The sequence below is a fragment of the Melospiza georgiana genome, chromosome Z, assembly GCF_028018845.1.
Source record: "Melospiza georgiana isolate bMelGeo1 chromosome Z, bMelGeo1.pri, whole genome shotgun sequence".
NCBI lineage: Eukaryota > Metazoa > Chordata > Aves > Passeriformes > Passerellidae > Melospiza > Melospiza georgiana.
Genome location: NC_080465.1, coordinates 28,901,042 through 28,915,505, shown reverse-complemented (window position 1 = coordinate 28,915,505; position 14,464 = coordinate 28,901,042). Strand labels below are relative to the sequence as shown.

General features: G+C 40.1%; 1 long non-coding RNA gene across 1 annotated transcript; it reads left to right on the top strand.

The window, feature by feature from the left end:
* Positions 1 to 1,684: 1,684 nt before the first annotated feature.
* Positions 1,685 to 14,036, top strand: LOC131095661 (uncharacterized). Its single transcript, XR_009115904.1, has 4 exons — positions 1,685 to 1,769; positions 7,372 to 7,574; positions 8,649 to 8,771; positions 11,528 to 14,036. It is a non-coding gene; the product is annotated as an uncharacterized LOC131095661 (long non-coding RNA).
* The last annotated feature ends 428 nt before the right edge of the window (positions 14,037 to 14,464 follow it).

The following is a 14,464-nucleotide window of genomic DNA, read 5'->3' as shown; positions in this document are numbered from 1 at the left end:
GCATCTTATGCCACAGGAAAACATTTTAAAATCACCTGTTTATCAGAAATCATTTAAGGGATTGGATTGAGACAAATGAATAGTAAATCCCACAAATCTTTCTGCAAAAGAACTACTCTCATTCAAAGTAAGATGGAGTCTTCATGTTTATGTAGCCTGAGTTTTTTGTCTTCAGAAACACTGTTGAACAAGAGCATTGCTTATTCTTGATGCTTTTGTGGTGTCCTCCACTTGTCTTTTTCTTTGTTCACTTGTCTTAAGCTCTGAGTTTGGGAAGATAAATAAACAACAACAACAAAAAAAACAAAACTACATGTAGAGTACATGAGTTAGGTGAACTGGAGGATGCAGATGCAGAATATTGCAGATGTGACAATCCATCTCAGCAGGACATGTGTAATGACTCAGGCAGAAGAGGTGAAAAACCTTAGCAACCTGAGATAAACCTGAGCTGTAACGACAAAAAATCAGGTTTCTGTGAAGAAACATTTGATTGTCTTAAGTAACTGGGAAGCTGCAGGATGTTTCACACTGTGCAGGTCACTTGTGCTCGAGCCAGCAAGGGATCAGAAGCATCTGTAGATAAGACTAACAGAGTCAATCTGACACAGGCATAAGGCAGCCAGTTTATATGTTGCCTATTTTAGAAAGCCACCATTCATCTTGTTAAGCTATTTATACAGTGATAATATTCTGAATATAGAGATATTTGTACTAGGAGTTTCCTTATCTTATGCACTAAATAAACATTGCGTGCCACCTTAATTGTATTTAGCAGACAGCTAATTTATTCCCAGCTGATCTTGGAAGCTATAATTCATCTCAGACATGTGAGCAATTGCCTCCTCTTTGTGTAAGGAGAATATAATGTAGAAATGCTGCAGGATACTGGGATATTTGCCATAATAATCACTGTCGAGTAATGAACCCCATCCCAGGAAGGTTTGACATAAACATTGTGCTCTTTCAGTACAGTGACATAGTACTTACAGCTCAGGAGTGTGTTGTCATTATAAACTGAATCACAAATAGATTCTTTTGCTATTCATACTGATTAATAACCCTGTATACTGTAGAGCAAAGGGACTAGAGCAAAATTATTAATAATTGGAATTAAAAGCTTTTCTTAATTCCGGTACCCACAATACCAAAACAACAAAAAGAAAAATTATTACATATCTCCCAAACTACGAGCAGGGCAACTCACCATTACATTTGCATTTGACACACTAGTTTAAGCCAATGCTTCCTTTAAACTCATATATTTATTCCTGTGGTTTTTATAGTATCGTGTGGTCTGCTGATCATGTAGTTCCACCTCTCATAACTATCACCAGAAAATGAGGGCAGATATCTATAGAGGCAGAGTAACACCAGTAGAACCAGGGAGACAGGGATGTCATGCATGGCTGCACAGCCATTCCTAAAAAGCAATACAATGCAAACATCTGGAGCCAGCTGGCGCATCAACACTCAAATAATACAACATCTTTTGGAGCATCTTTTGTCAAAGTAATCACAAAGCTGCTTACAACTTTTTTTGCTACACCCCAGAAGTTGTGCAGGATTCTGTTGAGAGTTATGTGTCTTTCCTTTTGTTCATTTTTACTTACAGAATTTTTTCCCATAAGTTGCTAGGAAACACTAACAACTGGGTACTTAAGACAGCAAAAGAAGCGGCCAAGCTCGGAGGAGGACGGCATCTGGTTGCACTTCTCTCATCTGGGAGCTTCTCTCTGAGGGTCAGAGATACCGCAGGAATTGGGCAGGTAAGGGATGAGGCTGGGGCTGCTGCTCTGTCTATCTGTCTGTCTGTCTCTCTCTCTCTCTCCCTCAGCATGAGGTGAGCCTCTGCTCGTGAGAGCAGCCACTGAACTGAGCCCTTATTATAACTTCTCTCACTAATAGAGGGACCCATCCCCGACTGTTGGGTGCCCGGGATCCTGAGCTCGCCTCTCCCTGCGCTGCTGGGAGCCGGGCCGCCTCTGCCCTGCCCCTGCCGCTTCTTCAGCACCGCTCCGAGTTTTCGCTGCTCTGCAGCCCCGCTCCCCCTGCCCGCCGAGACCCTGCCGTCCCGGCTTGGTGCTCCTCAGAGCCCTGCTGGGGCACCGGGATCGGCTGCCCCAGGGCCGTGAGGCGAAGCCGCTCCTCCCTCCCTCCCTCCCTGCCTGCCTGCCGAGACCCTGCCGTACCGGCTTGGTGCTCCTCAGAGCCCTGCTGGGGCACCGGGATCGGCTGCCCCAGGGCCGTGAGGCGAAGCCGCTCCTCCCTCCCTCCCTGCCTGCCTGCCGAGACCCTGCCGTCCCAGCTTGGTGCTCCTCAGAGCCCTGCTGGGGCACCGGGATCGGCTGCCCCAGGGCCGTGAGGCGAAGCCGCTCCTCCCTCCCTTCCCGGCTGGGCCGAGCCGCCATCCCCGCGCGCTGCCCAGCCCGCGCCACAGCGCCCCCTGCAGGCGCGGGGAATCCCCGCCCCCGCCCCGCCCCGGGAGCAGCAGCGCCCCTGCCGGCCGTGCCCGGAACTGCAGCGCAGGGAAAGGGCCCGCGGCCGAGCAGGCCGGGACTGGGCCCGGGGCCTGCTTGGTGTCGGTGCCGCAGCCGTGGGTGCTTGTTTGCTTTATCATAAACGCCAGTAAAAAAATGTTATTCCTATCCTCATCTCTTCGCCTGAGACCCCCTTAATTTCAAAATTCTAATAATTTAGTGGGAGGGGGTTTACATTTTCTATTCCAAGGGAGGCTCCTGCCTTCCTTAGCAGACACTTGGCTTTCAGAGAGGTTCCAAAACCTCCAAACACTGCTTTGCCCAAGTAAATGGGGAAAACAGAGGCAAAAGGCTTCCTTTAAATAAAAACCCAATGCAATTTAAAATTACATGGTGCTAGCTAATTTTTCTCAGTTGTTATGAGAATGATAGTTTTGAACATTATTAGAAATACTATAGAAGGAAATTATATTAGAGCTGAAATTGAGAGAAAATGTTCATTGTGTCTGCAGCAAGTGAAAATTGCCTACCAAAAAATTTGGTACACCAATAAAGTCTTGTACTTTCCATAGTAGTAATTGCATTTTATCTTTATCTATTACCTCCCTCTAATTAGTGCCAAAGCTGTAATGATGGGTGAAATAAGCTTGAAGAGGACAGGTGGCCATCATTGCAATCTCCATGTATTGTTCACAGAACCTGAAAATCTCACCAGAAAGACAAAGGTTCATAGTAGATTAACAAAAGCAGTGAGGTTTGGTTGATAATCTTATAACTGCTAGATATATTACACAAATTCTTGCCAAGAGCTTCATTTTGTTTTACGGCAGTTTGAAATATTTTTTTCTCTGTTTTGGCCTTTTATTTTCATTTCCTCCTAAGGGTGTAGGAACAGGCTGCTGAGTTCATCTGCTTTATGTCAGTCAGAAATGTCTCTGTACAGAAAAGAGGGAAAGAAATATTGCTAATCGAAAATACTGATTTAAGGAAAAGAGCAAAATTATTATGAGCATATGATAATTTCTTCTCAGTATTTGAAAACTAATAAAACCACTGAAAATAAACTATTTAAAAGAGTAATTAAATCCATAAAACAGAGTTGATTGAATTTTCAGTTGCTTTTGTAAAATTCACATGAAAAATTGCTTAATAACAAATTTTATGGAGATGTATAATTTTTCCAGAATTTTAATTCACAACAGATTTTCTTTCTTCCTTAAATTTTCCCAAAGTACTTCAACTTCACTGAATGAAGAAGGACTAGTAATGGACCTAGTAATAATAGATTTTATAATGTTTATCAAAGCACATGACTATAATTTTCAAAAGGATTTCATCATTAGTTAAATCAGTGGCGGCTTCTGAAATTTGGTGCATTTTCCTGATAAGATTTTTTTTAATTACACTTTTTTGATGGCAAAGGATACATTTAAGATTCTCTTTCTTCTAATTAAAATTTTGCTGACATTTTAGGGTACAATTCAATTGCTACTGCATATTTGATGTGCCTCAAAAAACTTTAAAGACCACTAAAAAAGATTGTTTTACTTTCCTTCACAGATGCCTTTGTAGTGTAGAGAAAAGAAAGCAGAGCAAAACTAGACTGAATTCTGTTGTCTCACTCTGGCATGGCTCAGAGTGTGTGCCAAAGCCCAGGACCTTTCATTTTTTTATGTAAAATGTGTTAATTTGTCCCAAGCAAGCCCACAGAAGTATTTGCAATGAGGTGACTGCCTGAAGTCAAGTCTCAAATCAAATGGGGCATTAGTAATCAAAAAGGTGTTTAAGGATCCATCACAGGCCATTACATTTCATCTAGTTTTTGCAGTTACATTTTATACCTATAAGTATTTTGGAACTGTGGTATGTCGCATAATTTTATAACTAAATATTTTCAGTAATTTATTTTAAAAATAATAATTATTTCACTATTTATTAATTTTAATTATTTTAAATTTTAATTGCAATAGATATTTGCAATTGTAAAAATACCCCATGCATTTTACACCAGCACGGAAAATCACATATACACATAAGCAGATGCACAAGTACCATTTAAATTTTTGTGCTTTTTGTTATAATCAGAATGTTCTTAGTATAATGGTACATTAAAGTATCCAGAAAATCTTTGTAAATCAATTATCGTTTATCAGCTATGCAATAAGACCAAACGTGTCTGTATGTATGTGTTTCTACACAAATAAATACAAAAAAACAGCAGTGATTTTTCTAGTCAGCAAATTGTATCAGCCTATGATTTTGTGTATAACTAAGTAAACTGCTCACTTATGGAGGGCAAGAAGGGATAATTGTGTTAAATAATTAATTAACGGGATGATAGTGTAACAATGATATCTGAAAAATACGGCAGAATTTCAAGGTCTCATCTGGAAATAAACTGTACCAGTGCTTTTGCTGATTACATTTGGATATAATTTCCAATACATTAGAGAATTTACTATGCCCTTCAGGAGCTAGGAACGCATCAACTCAAGGCATTTAGTTTTGAAAGTATTTTAAATATTACCAAGGAGACAATTTTCTTCCTGTCTGATGATGTCCTTTTGGCTCCAGTATCAAAATCATTACATGTGTTTTGTAACCATAAAACCATATCTGAATGCCTCATCCTTCACAAATGCAAGTTAAACTTCACTTGTGATTAAATTTGAATGAAAGGATATTGCTAATTTCTAACAGACTTGATGGACATCTATCTTTGTTGTGATGCCTACAGAAATTGAATCCCTCAACAAATACACCACTCTGCACAAAAATGCTAATAAATGGGAGAGCTTTATGGGATGGAGAAGAAAAGCGTGTTCCCCATTGTACAAAGCACCTGCAGCAAGGTGCAGCCAGCTGATGTAGTAAACAATGAGACTGTTTTTCAAATGAGAAAATCAGCCTTCAGGCCTCCATCTACCTAAAATAACTGGTTTTAGGTATTGCTCCATAGAGGTTTTACGGGGACTTGTGGCCTGCTCAGCACTGGAGCAGTGCTATGCTCAGGTACATGTACAGCCCCACAGATATGAGTACCAGCTCACAGGCTTCCTAACAATTAGTTTGGAAAATCAGATTCTTTGAAACATGCTTCTTTCTGGGGACAAGCTAACCAGGACAATGAAACCACGAAGACTCCAGAAACAAAAATCCTGAAAACCAAGTGCCATGCATCACTACATTGTGCCACTCCTGACATGCATGGGACACCAGGTACAAAACATTTCTCAGCCACCTGCAGTGCTTCTGGCCCTGAAATTGTCCTGGATGCTGCTATTGCAATGAAATTGGTGTCGAAAACTCATAGCCAACTCAAGTCTAAACTGGCAACTAGATCATTAGGGCAGCTGTGAGAAACAATTTATGAAGTTTAAGGCCAGAATTAGATCATCTAGTTTGACCTTGTGTACATCACAGGCCATTACATTTCATCTAGTTATGACTATATCTTGCTCCATTAACTCTGTTTTATTTATGTGTGCTCTTCTGTCAGGCAGCTAGACCTAAAGTCAACACAGGGAGAGGCAAATACTTGTCACTCCCCTTAGAACAGTGTCTAATCATTGATCTTGGATCAAGTAAGGAAAGATGTGTTTTTATCTAAATACATTGGACCTTTTTCCACATGCTGGCTTGTCCACTCTATCAAAGTACACTGTATCAAAGATTATGTACTGTATCTTCTGATTATTTTTGAGAGATTTTTTGTTTGGATTTTTTTCTTCTGAGCATTCCAAAATTTTCTGAGAAGATAAGGAAAATTTATACTGGTTTTGTCTGGAAGATGCTCTACTTGTTTCAGTCCTAATATGAGTTTTGAGTTTCTTTGGGATTTTTCAGTGATATTTTACAGCTGTGAAGAATTCTCCTAGTAGTCAATTTTGCACTGTACAGAGAGATAAAATTACCTTAATCTCCTCTCCTAATCACTTCTTCCTTGTTTATACACTCATTGCTCTTATTAACTTTGTTATCACATCAGTGTAATTTCTCATGTCGAATTGCTTTTTGCATTGTGACCTCTAATGCTCATTGAGAGCCATTGAGCCCAAGTATATGTTTTCATGTACTCTCCTGCCTACTTTGCTCTTAAGCATACAATCTAGCCCTTATGTACATCCAGGGCTCTGTTGTATGGATTTTTTTTTTAATCACTGTACTCATTTCTCTGGTGAGCAAAGGATCAAACTGCTTAGTATGCTCCCATAAATGGTTTGTTTCAGCCTCAGGCTGAAAATGATCACATTAGAATTGAAAGTGCTAATGTACCACAAAGTAACCCTGGGGTCCCAGAATTAAAGGCAGATTTAGTACTTGGTCCTGGGACCTTAAAGCATTTGCAGTTCAAAAGTTTAAAAGTGGTCAAAAAATAATAGAGTCTTGCATGTTGTTGCCATTCTTAATTTTGAATCCAGATCTGTGAGATGACAGATTTTCTGTACTATTGCTATTAAGCCTGAAAACATGAAAAGAAGAAAAAGACAGTTGCTTATTATAATTAAAATGTAAGACATTAAAAATGGAGCTCCTACCCCATTGAATCGGATATCCTGATGGACTTGCAGGAGCAGCAGAACTGCAGAGAATTATGGAAATGCTTTCTTTCAAAATCTACTATTTTCTCAAGTAAATTTACAAGGCTAACTTTGTAAACAAACAGTTAATGGGAGATAGGCATCATGGATTTCTTTGCTCATGTCAGTTTGTTCATCCTGAACATAAGGTCAGTGATCCTCCTTCTCTAAGACTACATCGCATCTCCAAGAGATATTATGTTTTGCATTTATATTGGCCACAAAGTGGAATTACCAAACAAAGTGAACATTATGACCCTTGCTATAAGCATATTTCATTTAATCCTCTTATCCTGCTCTTTGTTTCACAGAGGTGTACTTCAGCTTTCGAATGCCTCATTTGAAAACAAGAGATGGCATGCACTGAAGCTGGGAAAATACCATGCTTCATAAATTGAGGGGAAAATTTGGCCTTCATAATGGAAAATTCAGAGTGAAGTCCAGACTTTACTAGAGTCAGTGGAAAAACTCCCATTGACCTTACAGGGGTCATGGGTCTGCTTTACTTTCTAAGGTGAGTGTTGGAGAGATTCTAGTCTGTGTCTCTCATGTTTTCCGAGGTTATAGGCTCATCAGCCTCCAGTCTGCAAAGCAAAAAATTGAGACAAATCCAAATAATTATCTTCTCTTAATCTACAGCATCTCTCTTAGATACAAGCTACACTGCCATACTTGATAATAAATCCTGATATTCAGCTAACAGACCACAGAGCAGAACTTTTAACCTCTATTTTTCAAAATAAGTATATTTTTCCCACTCACACCAAGCTTCTCTTTCTCCTCTCTAAATGACAGGCCTGGAATTGAGGTTGCAGATCCAGGGGCAGCCTGCTTTCAGCTCTGACATGAAAGTTCTTGGTGAAGCAACTATGGGCAAAATAGCTGTAGTCTTTGATGGATGGATGCTTTCCTCCCTGTATTGCTCCCAAGGCACATTGCCAGAGAAAATCATGATTCCAGGTGAAGGGATGCAGTAAGAGTGACTGATGAATGTACTGTCTGTTGAGTAGATGTGCTCTCTTTGAGTTACAAGAGAGTTACAACCAATGCTTGTTTCCCTGAACATCCCATGGTTATGTACACTACTGCACATAGGCTATTATCTCAAAGTTCTTTCAACCAAAAAAACAGCAAAAGTCTTGAGGTGGGCAAGAAGTAAACTTCTGTTCCCCAAGCATATCAAAGGTATGTTTGGTGAAAAACTTAAGAGTGCTGTGACATGGACCTACATCTGGATAGGACACGTGAGGGCTGATGCTGTCTGATTTCTGGCCGCAGAGGAGTACTGCAGGAGCAGAGTGCAAGGGAGAAATGCTGCCCTTGGACCTGCTTCTGGTTCCCCGCAGCCTTTCTCCATGTTTGCTGCTAGGTGGCTCATTGTTACCCCTCCCGATGCCTCCCTATAGGAACCTGCTTAAGTGAAATGCTATTTTAAAAATGAATTTCCTTCTGGATCATCTTGTTTGGGTGATCTTTTTTGATTTATCAAGGAGAAAAAAACAAACCCAAACCCAACCCAAAACATAAAATGGCACAAGACACAACTCTTGTCAACTGACATAAAATAACATTTCTCTTGTGTTTTCAGCTGCCACTCAGAGAGATGGTGAGGAGAAAGCACTCTTAGTCTGTCCATCCTGAGCCAGGAATTAAAGAGAATTCTTGGATGCAGAAGCTCTGGCTTGAAATTCCATCTGAACAACATTCAGAGGTTGGATTAGAGACAAATGCAAAGCTGGTCGAATTCTTACTTGCATGAAGATTCTGCATGTTCTTGTGATTTCGAAGTCCAAACTCTAAACAAAGCATTTTTATGTTCCAAGAAATGTTTCTTCATTTTCTTTTTCTTCAGTCAGCAGTTATATCTAACAAAATAGATATAACTTTAGAAGTCACTTTGGTTGATCCAGAAGTTAATCTCTGAAGTGCTACACAAAGCAGACCAGTGGCCAAATCTCCAGCTGGTACCAATCACTGATCCTCCGTATAAGTCTGCAGCCAATGGGGGTAGATGTCAGCTTTATAATCTGTTTGCTGCTGTTTCCCTGGTCTGCTTTGCGCAAGACAAGTGGGTACTATCAGACAGAAAAAACACAGAGCCAGACTTTATTTTTTGTAGGTAGTGACTCTGTGCAGGAAAATTTAAGGGCAGGCCAGGCACAGACTTTCACTTCTGTTGTCCAAAAGTGGAATATGAGTGCTTTTTCCTCATTATACTTAAAACTTAAGAGAGGACAAAGACTAATTCTAAATTGATTCAGACTCTGCTTACTGCATCTGTCAGGGTCTCCTGGGATTCTCTAGCAGTCCTAGTCTACACAAGTCCTGGGACCACTGCTGTCCACAGAAGTTTTATTTAAGCTTACAAACTGTTGCTCTAAATTCAGCCTTTTCTTAATATTTGGATAAGGGATACACATAATGATTCTGCTTATGATGACTGGGAGTAGTTAATTCTGTGTTGTTATGAATGCTGGCTGCCCACGGGGACCCCTCCTTGGACACCATGAGTATTAGAGGTGCTCTCTGCAGGGCTGCTTCGTACAGGGCTGGAGAGCATAAAAGGTGAGGAAGCAAGCAGGCTGGTGGAAGGATATGGGGTGGCCATGGCTTGCGCATGTATGTGTGACTGTGCATGCAAGCAGAGGGACACAGGCAGCTCAGGGATGGGAGTTGCCTCCCTAGTTACCCTCTCCTCTCTCTGACATCTCTAGATTGAGCATGTGGGTGTGAGAAAAGCTGTCCTTGAGAGCCCTTGTGGATATTGAGTTACTACCAGGAGGCCATTAGCAGTAACACTATTAATCTTCTCACAGACATTTAGAGAATAAACCACAAACCATGCAAGAGCAGCCAGTAGGGAGGGATGAAGCATTGAAAGGTTGCCTATCTTTCAGAGGCCAGAGGAAAACCACAACTGCAGGGCTCTACCAAGTAGCAAGTGACCTGTGATCCTGCATGACACTGGCTTACCATCAGGGCCAAGGTTAAAAAGTGAAATGTGACCTGCAGGAAGACCTGGTCTTGCAAATGTCCCAGTTCATTTGGCTCAGGCAAACTCAAGGAGCCAGGCTTGGACAGAGAACCATTGGAAAGATGGAGTGGTGAGCACAAGGTCACATAAGTCTTGATTAGACTTCTGAGGGTTTGCTCCTGATGCATTAATTTTTTTTTGTCTTTGATATGAAATGCATCAAGGAAGAAGAATTTTGCAGGGAAAGGTTGTTTATAAAGAGCATATGAAGACTGTCCAGGAATTGTGCCATTAACTGGTGCTCTTATCTACCACCTGCACATTATTTGTCTCTTCAGTGTCCTTTAAATATTATTCACTAATGCTGTTGAAGCATCATGTGATTATTTAGCAGCTACTTAGGATATCAGGAATTAACATGTATGTAACATCATTAAGATGGGCATGTCTCTGTCCTTGGGTGGCTTGACTTCTACCTCACTTATCATCATCTCCAGCAGAGTAAACCTATTGCTTCTAGTCTGACCTCTAAGGCAGAAAAGAAATTCCAAATAATGTAAAGGAGGAAAAATCTCACTATCCATCATATTGAAAATATTGGTGACATCCTCTAGGTTCACCAGAACAGGCAAAACCTGAGCTTTTAGTCTTTCTTGGTATTGTGGGACATCTTCTCCATGTTTCTTTGGCAGTGGGAGAGGTTACACAGGTTCGTATTGTCTAAGAGGAGGGATATTTTCACAGTGACAAAACGAAGTCAGAAGTCAGTGCTTTTCACCTACCTCACTGTCTCTGGTGGTGTTTATTTCAGTTCCATGTAGAGAAGGATGGGCTCCTGCTTGGTGAATCTAAATTCCCTTGTAAAGCAAAGATTAGGTCTTCAGGATCATGGGACATGGGACATGCACGCCTTAGTCAAAATACAGCTGCACATTGAAATGCACAAGGGAAGTGCTTTGGACAGGTAAGCTAGAGGTGCCCTGACTAACAGGGACATCAGAATCTGTCCTAAAAGGCAAACATTTAAAGATGGCCTGTACTCATCTCCGTCTTAGTCTTACCACAAGCGCTTCTGTACAACCCAAGCAGGAGATGTGAGTTTCCTGTTGTACTATTGTGGGTTTAGACCTAATAATAGAAGCACTATTTGAAATGAATAAAAGTTGACCCTAAACGCATACTGAAGGTATCATCAATGTGAAGACAGCAATCATCTCCTGTTTGTTTAAACTGTGGTGTGTACTCAAGCCTATATGTACAGCACAGATGATTAGACTACTATCCTTCTTGCTGAATATGAAAAGACTGCACATAAAAAACCAGTGTTCTCGACAATTAGCAAACTAATTGTCGAGAACACTGGTTTCCAAGATACAGTATATGAAGATTAATGTTTGCATTTTCCCTTAGAATGGGATAGTGGCCTTAAATAAATTGCTCTGAATTGCAGTAATGAACAGTGAGAATAAATCAGTTTCCTCTTTCATTTCCAGCCCTACTACATAATCTCCAGCTATCTAAGAAGATTTCCACAGCTGGCATCTCTATGTCTATTATTATTTCTACATATTGAAGTTGGTCCTCTAATCAATACAGCAATAAAAAACTACGGCTGTGCCTGTGGCTTCTTCTCTCCAACCATAAGTTCTCCCTTCTCCAACACCAGCATTCTTGGGAGCTGAAGCAGCAGGGATTGAAAACATCCATAGACATTCCCCATGCTGTTTTTTGATTCCTGGAGGCAATGGAGTGGGCAGTGAGAGCTGCAAGAGGGACAGTAGGTCAGTGAGTAATGAGAGCTGCAAGTGGGGCAGTGAGCCAGTGGACAATGGGCTGGAGAGACAGTTTCCATGAGAACCTGGCCCATATGTAGGCTGCCTCATGCTCACTAATTTTCACCTGCCCTAGCCTAGCAGGTCAGATTCATACAGTCTGACATGAGCATGAGGGTGACAAAACCACCATGTACTTGATGGTCAATCATCAAGAATGAAATTCCTCAGTGTTTGCCCCCCATTAGTGATGGTCACTGCCTATTAGCTGTCTTTTCTGTGTATGAAGTTGCTATTCAGGCAAATAACTGAAGGCAATAAAGCCTCAAACCAGCAGAGAGGTAAGGAAAAATAAAACTGGGAAAAAAAATTAAGGCTGGCCTTGCTGTGACAAATAGTCACAAGAATAAGTGAGCTTTATTTTTGAAATGTCTCTATAAACAAAGACCCCCACACTCAAGCATTTTTATGACTTGCAGTTTGTTTTTGCTGTTGTGCACACTAATAAGATATGACTGTACCTGAACTGCCCTAATGTTATAAATTTCCTGGCTGCTGGAAAGCTGGTAAACACAGCTGTTATAATAACAGTCTCCTCAGCAGGCAGGACAGTGAGCCTAAGCTGAGCAGCAGTTTCTCTATCATCCCTACCTGGAGAATATCTGGGAACAGCATGGATTACACGCATGAGCAACCTGATCCTGGGCCAGGGAATTCAAAAGATATGAGTCATGTCACCACACAATTCAGCAGTGGGCAAGGTCAAAGATATCAGGATGCACTAAAATCAGGTGCCAAACATGCGTAAGACGATGTCAGTATATAATTTCAAATACAGAGTGCAGCCTGAAATAAATTTATTTTTATTATATGTTCCTTTTGGAAAAGTGCTCCTACAGTGGAGCTTTCAAATTGGAAATTGCATCTAGCACATTATCTATAGTTATTTGGCCACCCTAGTGTTGCCCCAGAGATTACCTGAATGAATAGGAGTGGAAGAATTGATGCTAACAATAATTTATAGCTACATTTTTGTCAGTATGAAGAGAGAAAAATAGCACAAGTAGCACATTGCCCATGAAATTAGCCATTTTGCAGTAATGCTTTAGTTTAAATGGTTTGGGAATGGATCTGTGAGGTTTTTGCCTTGGTGATGTATTGGGTTTTGGGGGTATTTTGGTTTGATTAATCTTACAAACTGAAAGGTGTTCGTTTATTACTCTTTATTGGTTCTTGACTTAAGTGTTTTGGGTGCCATGACCTTTTCACAAAAAATTACAAGTGAGTGAAGCAACACCCTTTGTACTGACCCTTATCAGACCTTGAAATGTGAGGTTTCAAGAAGCTGCAGAGGTGGCCAGTGTATGAAATGTATTTAGATTATTTTTCACAAAGCATATATCAACAAGTCTTTCGTACAGTATTATCCTTCAGAATTTTGATTTAGGAAACATCAGGTAAGCTTTAAGTTTTTATTATTCTCTCTTTTTTTTTCTGCTTCCTTGTTATGAAGACACAGTTAAATAATATTCAGGATAAATAAAATAAAATCATTGTTTCTTCTCTTTTTCTAACTCCTACCAAATGTCCAAGCTTTTAACCATACACTAACTTGTGAGCTCCTACTGCAAAACTGTGAGTGCCTGAAATCAACCTCTTAGCTGATAAGTTGGTGTATAAACATCTCATGGGTTGATAGGACAAAAGAGCTTTTATTTGTGTGTGCTTTGTCTAGCCTGGCTGAGCAAACAAGGTTTTCTAATACTGGGTAGAGCACACTTAACAGTTCATGATCAACTTCTTAGAAATGTTCCAAATAGTTTATTAAATACTTAATGTGTGGTAAAATTCAATTATACACTGTTTCACTGGTAACTACCCTTGCTGGTAAAAACTGTGACTTATTTTTCCAATTTTTTCCCCCGACTTCAAGTTCCACAACTGGATTTTTGTCTGCTTGTTTCTTATCAGTACATTTATGAGTACTATTTTAAATTCGTGTTTCAGACACAGTGGTGTATTGAATAAAAGAAGCAGAAAACACCAATACTGGTACATATTTCCTCTTTGGGTTACTTTATCCCCCATATGAAGTAATCACATAATTTCATACAATTAATTCATTTACATCTTCTCAGTTTCCAAAAATAGGTGTCCTCCACTTCTCACTTTAAATGGTAGTTCTTATTAAAGCAAGAAGCTTGCTCTGATCTTTCACTGCTTGAGCATAGATGAGTCCAGAAAATTTTCCGACTAACTTGTCCAATTTCCAAATGGTGAAAGAAGGTACAAGCTAGTTGTTTTTAAAAATAAACGGACCAATATTTAAAAAGCACTAAGAGTCTTTCCATTCAATATGTTCCCGGAACATCATACTATTTCCAATTATCCTGCTTTTCTTCAAGCCTAGAAACAACAAATGAAAAACAGATGTCACGTTCTATTGAAGGCTACTGATGGAATGGTAGCTGCTCTTGCTTATTGGAAACTGTTTTAGAGTTATTTCCCTCTCTTTTAGTTACCATGACAATATTTGGCCTAATCCCATGGGGTTTTTTCACATCTAAGAACACTGTGTAGGCAAGTGGAATTATCGTTAAAATTAATCCTGTTCAGAACTGATAAGGAATGTCTTAACAGTGCTCTTGTTTTAAATGT